Genomic DNA, 7,418 nt, shown 5'->3' with positions numbered 1-7,418 from the left:
GAATCGACGTTATTTTGTAAGAATTTAAGATATTTTTAATGAATTTATTGCACAAGTTTTTGAACTTTTATTTAGAAAATCAATAACTAATTTTTTTAATACTAAAAAAAAGAAAAAAAGCATTTATTCTTGGGGAAGGATAAAATGCGTGAATTACGACTTTAAGATTTAAGTAATTTTTTATTTAAAAAATAAAAATTAATTGTGCAATTTTAGATCGTATTAAACATAACTTTTTGTCATTTATTCCCTGCAATTTTGATTAAAAAGTTGGTTATTCTGAATTAATTATATTCGGAAAGGTATTAATTTATATTTACAATTCGAATCGTATTGTCAGTTTTATATTCGTTTTGTACATACTCGACCCACGTTTAGTCCGAATCCTAACCGCAGCGGAGCAAAATTGGCTCTAGGTAGAAACTTTGCTCCGCTCCCAAGCAGTTTATCTAGTAACCGTGGTAGTATAGAGCAGGGGTGGCCAACAAGTCGATCGCCAAGCCAATTTTGGTCGATCGCTAGCGATGTCTTAACTTAATGTATTATATTTGTAACCGAACGCAACTGTATGCATGCAGTTATGACTTGACTCGTAAGCAGTGAGTGCACTTCGTACTGAAACAGTGTATAAACATAGTATGTATTTCACACTTCTCCCTCCCCACTTAGACTACGCCTATGACAACAAGTCGATCGCGACACATTTTTACGATAAAAAGTAGATCTTATGTGCACAAAAGTTTGCCACCCCTGGTATAGAGAACTCGCACGAACGTCCTGTCACGTAACCAAATCGTCGTCGCTTCGCCTACTGCGCCATATTTGAGCCGTGCTGTGCGTGGAGGTGCGTATAGTTTGGCTCGGTCTGAACGTTTACCACGTGTAGAAGATGGCCGTGCGTGCATTTTACTTTCCCGGCTGTTATTTGTAACAGAGGGAAACTATGGAAACATTTTTACATTTTTCTACTCGGGACCTCGAAACGTCGAGAAATATTAAAAAATTTCCGCGTTTTTTCTGTATGTATGGATGTGTATGTGTATGGAGTAGGCACGATTTTGTTCACCCAATTCGAAGCTTAATAATTCCCATAACTTTTGTCGAAAATTTTTGAAATTTTGCAGGGAGGTTTGTATATTAAGGTAATCGATGCTAAATTTTCGTAGTTAAAAGTCGAGGGGATCGTGGATCATATCTCGAGTAGGATCGGACTTTACTCGTTATTAACATTTATAATTTTTTTATAAAAATTCGTCTCTACCCTCAAAATTAAGTATTTCGTCATTTTATAATAACTAAAAATACAAAAAAAGTTTTTTGTAACAAACTCTCATAAATAATGGCGCCACACAAAATTGATTTATGTTTAATAATATAAAAGTTATTTTTTAATTTCGATCTGATGACAGCCAGGAAAGTTACGTAACTTGTTTGCTGGATATGTATTAACCTTGGATATGTATTAACCTTGGATAACTTGTTGCTGGATATGTATTAACCTTGTTTCCGGTTATGTATTAACGGCACCGGTTATGTACCTATGGTATCTTTTAATTAAATAAATAACTGAACTGAACTGTTGCTGGATATTTTTGTAGGTTATTTAACAACTCTTACTAGTCGAGACGCCGACTGGCACAGAAGTAAAATTTTAATGTCTAGTGGAATCGATCCGTACGAAGACGACTCGAATTCGTTCTTAGAGGATCGGAGTTCTTGGCCGAGGATAGAATTTGGTGACATCCGGTCTTAACCTAACATAACCTAATTTTTAACTCTTAATCACACAAAAGCGTACAAATCACTTAAAGCTCAATCCTGTAGCAAGTAGCTGGGTTGATCCAAAGGTAGAGTTTTTCAGAACATACCTTTCTTAGCGAGAGAAATTTAAGCACTGTACATTAAAACAAACTATAACACTTGATCGTTTTGACTAAAAATTGCGTTTTATGATAGTTTTACTGGCCATTGCATTGCATCACTTCTAAGCGCTGCGTGGCAATTTTTTAAATAATTATCTAGTTTGTTTTATTCTGTTTTAAAATTTACTTACGCCACTCTTCATTAAGCCGACCACTCGAAGTTTACGCTTTCTCCTATTTAGTTCGGTTACTTCGTCACGTATCGGGTGAGGTTAAAACTGAACGGAAACGTCACAAACACGTACGTCCGGTACTCTTGCGTGTTGTCTACATTCTAGCCGGTTGGTACAAACATACCGGAACTTTGCACGTGCACAGCTTTTTTTTTCAAGCGAAATAGAAACCGTATTCGTGCGTGCTTTCTTCTTCTTCTTCTCTTCCTCACGGTTTATATGGAGATATTAGCCGTGACGTGCGCAGCTAGCCAGAGGCGACAGAGATTTCACCGTTCCCGCGATGCTTTGCGCTTTGTTCGTTGCTTTACAGAGGCGAAAAACTGGTCAGAATCACCGTATATTTCCGCAGATAAGACGATAGTTGAATCATAAATAAAGCCCCCCCCCAAAATTCGGGGTCGTCTTATAGGACAGATACAAAAAAAATTGGATTGAAATTTATATAAATTAAAACCATTATAAAAAAAACGGACAAGCCGTAATTATTTACTAGTAGAGAGTAGGGCGTGTCCACAAAATAGAATAGCCCATACGACGTTTTTGTGAATAGTCGAAGTCATTACCCGAATGTCCGAATCAGTGCGAACGTTTGCAACAATAGCAAGGTAGAAAATAAAATTTGTTCATTCGAAAAATTACGAATAGGACATAATTCCGTATACGCTATACAGTATTATTTTCCAGATGATGATCGCCGATCTAAACTAAATTCACAGGCCGTTGATAGTTTGGGGGTCGTCTTATAGGACAGATATATGCTAAAACTATAAAACTTTGACGAAAATTTATACCTCGTCTTATCTGCGGAAATATACGGTACTTCAATATACACTCAGACTCTTTGAATACTTTCACACAAACACCTTACGTTTTTGAGAACCAATATTTATTGTCTTACAAACGTTTACAACCAAACGTTTATAGGCCATCGTCAGGTATTTTGAAATTTTTGAACGTTTCCTGTACTGGTTCCAGGTTCGAACAAATATGAACAGAAATTCAAAATTTTGTTCGAACGACTCGTTTAAATAACAAACATAAATAAAATGTTAAATTGAACTACTTAAAGTACATGGATACAATTAAAGTAAAATAAAATATAATAAAACAAAATTAAAAAATAGAAAACAATAAAAATACAAAATATCAACACAATTATATCAACCGAGTGCGTGTTAAATATATTATACCGGTTATTATTGATCGTATATTTCCATGCCGATGATAACCTTTTGACATCCTTGTGGTTCAAACATTTGCCAGTAAGACTGGATCTATATATTTCAAATTTTTCTACAATCATTGCTAAAGACGGTGAGCGCAATCTTAGCCTCATTCCATTCAACTATTGAACCCTCTGTTTGTGCTACTCTGGATAGTGCGGTATTATAGTGTCCTTTATTTATATCGTATGCATGCTCTTTAAGCCTTTTGCTCAAATTATTGGTGGTGACAGACCTACATATTTTTTGTCCAGGTCTAGTTGATCATTTTTATATGGTACTTAACTCTTTCTTCTCCGTGGACGTCGAAAAGACGCGTCCTAGGCAGTGCCGTCTTTAGGGGAGGGCCTACGGGGCCCGGGCCCAGGGCCCCGAGGTCGTAGGGGCCCCTGAATCCGAAAGTAATAAAGTTACAAAGAAAACAAATAGGTTACTCGAAATGAAGAAACCATTAATAATACGATTGAAATTACTCCTCTGACACGTAGTGTGAAGTGTTGAGTACAGGGTGAAAAATCTCACTGGCTAAAATAAAAAAAAGGTCATCAGATTTTCTGGGATATGTTAAAAGGGTGATAGCACGATATCCGTAACCGGTCTCGCCCGTGCTAGCTACACCAGCGACCCATAGGTCTGTAATCTAGTATTGATTCTGTTTCTTCATGGGGGGCCCCAACATTCTTCTGGCCCAGGGCCCCTTACGTTTTAAAGACGGCACTGGTCCTAGGCGGTTGGGTCGGGTCGATCGGGAGCAGGGACTAGGAACGGAACCAGACGTATCCCGGACGATTTAGATTTATTTGGTTAGGGCCAGGTCGAGCCCGGGCCGACTGTCCAGGAGATGTTTTCCGGAAAGCGTTTTACGGGGAACCTACCGATATTTAGGTGTTACCGAGGTGAAGAAGGCCCGCAAAGGGTTTCGTCCTCTCGTCGCCGGTGGACCGTGTGATAGTCACGCGAGTGTACAATAGTCTACGAGAGGCAGTACACAAAAAATAACAACAATTATTTATTTTTTTCACGTGATTAGTAATATACAGGATTCTTTCGAATTTCAACTCTTAATACAATATCCAAATACTCTGCAATATCCAAAACCGGGGCGAGGGATCGAGCAAATACAGAACAAAGGAATGCGCTCGCGACAAATACGAAAAGACGGACTTGTAATCTTACGACTAACTTACACTAAATTATAAACTAAAAAGGAAAGGAAGAATAGCAAGAAGTTTTAGTATGATAGAGGAGGTTTTTTTCCGCCCTATGGGCACTAAGAGGGCCTCTTTTAGTAGGCCCATTATGGGTTCGGCCAGGCCCACAATGGGGTGACCCGGTGGTGAAGGACGGGGCCCGACATATCCGAACGGATTACCCCCCGAAAAATTCCTGGGATTATTCGATCCCGGGTCCCCCAGAGCGGTAGGCTGCCACCTTGACCGCTCGGCCATCCGGCCGTCTGATAGAGGTTATAAAGAATACCCGGATTCTATGTTTGGTATTGACGCTCTTCTGGTGGGGAACCACTCTAAATCGTTTCTCGATGATCTTTTTCGGATCTCTTCGAAGGTTCTCCTTATACTAGGGACATTGTCTCTCTCTCTTTACGTTAGGCCATCTTCGTCTCCCTTTGTCCCTCTAGACCAGGCCTGGCCAACCCAAATTGTTTCGCGGGCCACTTTGATCACGCATATCATTATGGTGGACCACAATTTAGGCAAACATGCATTTAAAAAAGTAAAACAAATACAAAATGAATAAGATTTTATTGTTATACCAAGAGTTCGTACTCATACTTGCGCATTATAACAATGACACATGCAAATTTTCATTTATTTAATTGTTTTGGTATACACATAACGGGAAACAAAAGTTTTAATAGATATATAATATCACTTAGCGGGCCATACAATTTAACATGACGGGCCTCACGCGGCCCGCGGGTTGGCCAGGCCTGCTCTAGACGACGAGCAGGGCGTAACTTTCGCACGTCTACCTTCACCGAGAATTTGACCCAAGAATGAACCTTCTTATCGTTCTAGTAGCCTCAGGGCCTTCACTTCCCATTGTTAACGTCTCACCCACAGGAAGGAACGTTAATAGAAAATTCGAGAAAACAAAAGGAAGAAGAAAGAAAACTTAAAACTAAACTTATATCTAATATATACATTAATACGGCGTATTGCCACAGCCGCATTTCCCCAAACGATCCCGAAAAATTTCCAGGTTTCGGATCTGGACTGAACTGGAGTCTCCCGCAGAGGTAGACCGCTTCTTATCCGCCCGGCCTCTGATGGTAACCGTCCTCTATTTCGGAAAAGGGCCGCAATTGTGTAAGGAACGACGGTCGGAGACGTTTTGAAACTTTCGTCTATGGTTGGCAGATGTCTATTTCGCTGAATTCTAGGGGTTTTACTAGTTTAAGTTATAATTTTTGCTACTTGCCAGCTATTCAAGAAGTTTATGTCGAAAAATCGTAATCTCTATCCTCGCCGTAACTTTATCATTTATAAAAGTAACTCGAGACATTAACCTTATTGTATACGGAACACTCGCATACCCCAGGTGTTGGCTAAATTAGCCGGGGTCTTTTCGTTTTGAGATACTCCCTATCTGGTCCGTTAGCTGTCGACGCGTTTCCCGCCATATTCGGTTCTACTATGTTACAACTATGCTACGTTACCTAGGTTAGGCACTTTGTCTATGCCTGCCCGATGCTTTGCCACGTAAGATGCGAGCAAGGAACGGAGCAAAGAATCGGACCTACCATCCGAGTCTCTCGAGAACAAAGACAACCACCCGTTACTAAAAGACCGTATCGAGAAGTATTTTGAAAGGACTCGCATTCATAAACTAACTTTACGTGCCGCAATGTGGTCGTACGCTCCCGGTGATTGTTCATTTGCGATGTACCGACTGTCGGATTTGTTCTACACGTCGGGTCGCGATTCGTTTGTTTGCCACAAGAGCGTGGCATTATAACCGACGTTCCTATTTTCATTTCGGAATCTTAACATTTACGAGCCAAAAGGCCACTCCGTACTCTAGCCCAACGGTGGGCAACCCCCGGCTCGCGGGCCAGCTAAACGTTTCTATCCGACCCGCGAGAACTTTAACAGATTATTAAATTGGAAAAATAACTAACTAATTAATAGTTATTTTTCCAATTCTTTGTAATTTTTCTAAAACGATAAGAGAAATAAATGTAGTAATTAACTTCTTTTTTCATTTATTTCGTATTTGCAGACTAAAAAATTACAGGTGACAAGAAGGCGTCAATTAACTACTACGGCCCGCGTAAGAAACGTAAAATTTATTCTGGCCCACGTTATAAAAAAGGTTGCCTACCCTCGCTCTAGCCGACTGTGCCCGGCGGCGTGGGCAAAGAAATTAAAAGATTATTTGTCTGTGTTATATTTACTTTGATATCGAAATAAAATCGATTATACAGATAAAAAATAATAATTTGCTATCTTACAATTCTTGGCAAGAAGTTTATTCAAAGCGATCGCTCCAAAAACTTCATAACGGGGTTCTCCGTACTCCATTTTTAATCGCAGATAAGTAACACAAACACGTTTTATGTTTTTAAGTGCCTTCGAATAAATATATATGTATTTTTTGGATTTTTGACCCGAGAACCCGAGATGTGTTTTCCATCTTTCATTCCTAAAGCATATTTAACTGTATAAAGCGAGTTATAATTGCCGTCGGTTCTATTTAATACCAGGCAAAGCCCGGTTTGTTCGGCGGGGAAAATAATGACGAAGACCGGGATTTGTAAGAGGTGAAAGCGCCGAACTAAACGCGTTAGTTTAGTATTTTTACGGAACGACCTCGGAATACTTTCCTCCCCGTCCAGAGTGACTAGGTGAGTGGCGTAAATCGAGTCTAGAATATTTCCCAGGTGCTTTCCGGCCTCTCCCTCCGATCGACCGTCATTTATTTCTTATCTGAGCATTTTAAAACTTCCAAAGATCGTGTATAGACGAAGTCGGTCCCGGCACACAGGTAAGTGGCGTTCTAATATTGTTTATGGAAATGATGGAGAAAGCGGGATGTAAAATAAATATTTTGCCTCGTGACGGCAAAATATTTGC

This window comes from Centruroides vittatus, unplaced genomic scaffold (genome assembly GCF_030686945.1).
Source record: "Centruroides vittatus isolate TY-2023 unplaced genomic scaffold, ASM3068694v2 scaffold_2520, whole genome shotgun sequence".
NCBI lineage: Eukaryota > Metazoa > Arthropoda > Arachnida > Scorpiones > Buthidae > Centruroides > Centruroides vittatus.
The sequence above is the reverse complement of the archived record's forward strand: the minus strand, read 5'-3'. Positions refer to the sequence as shown.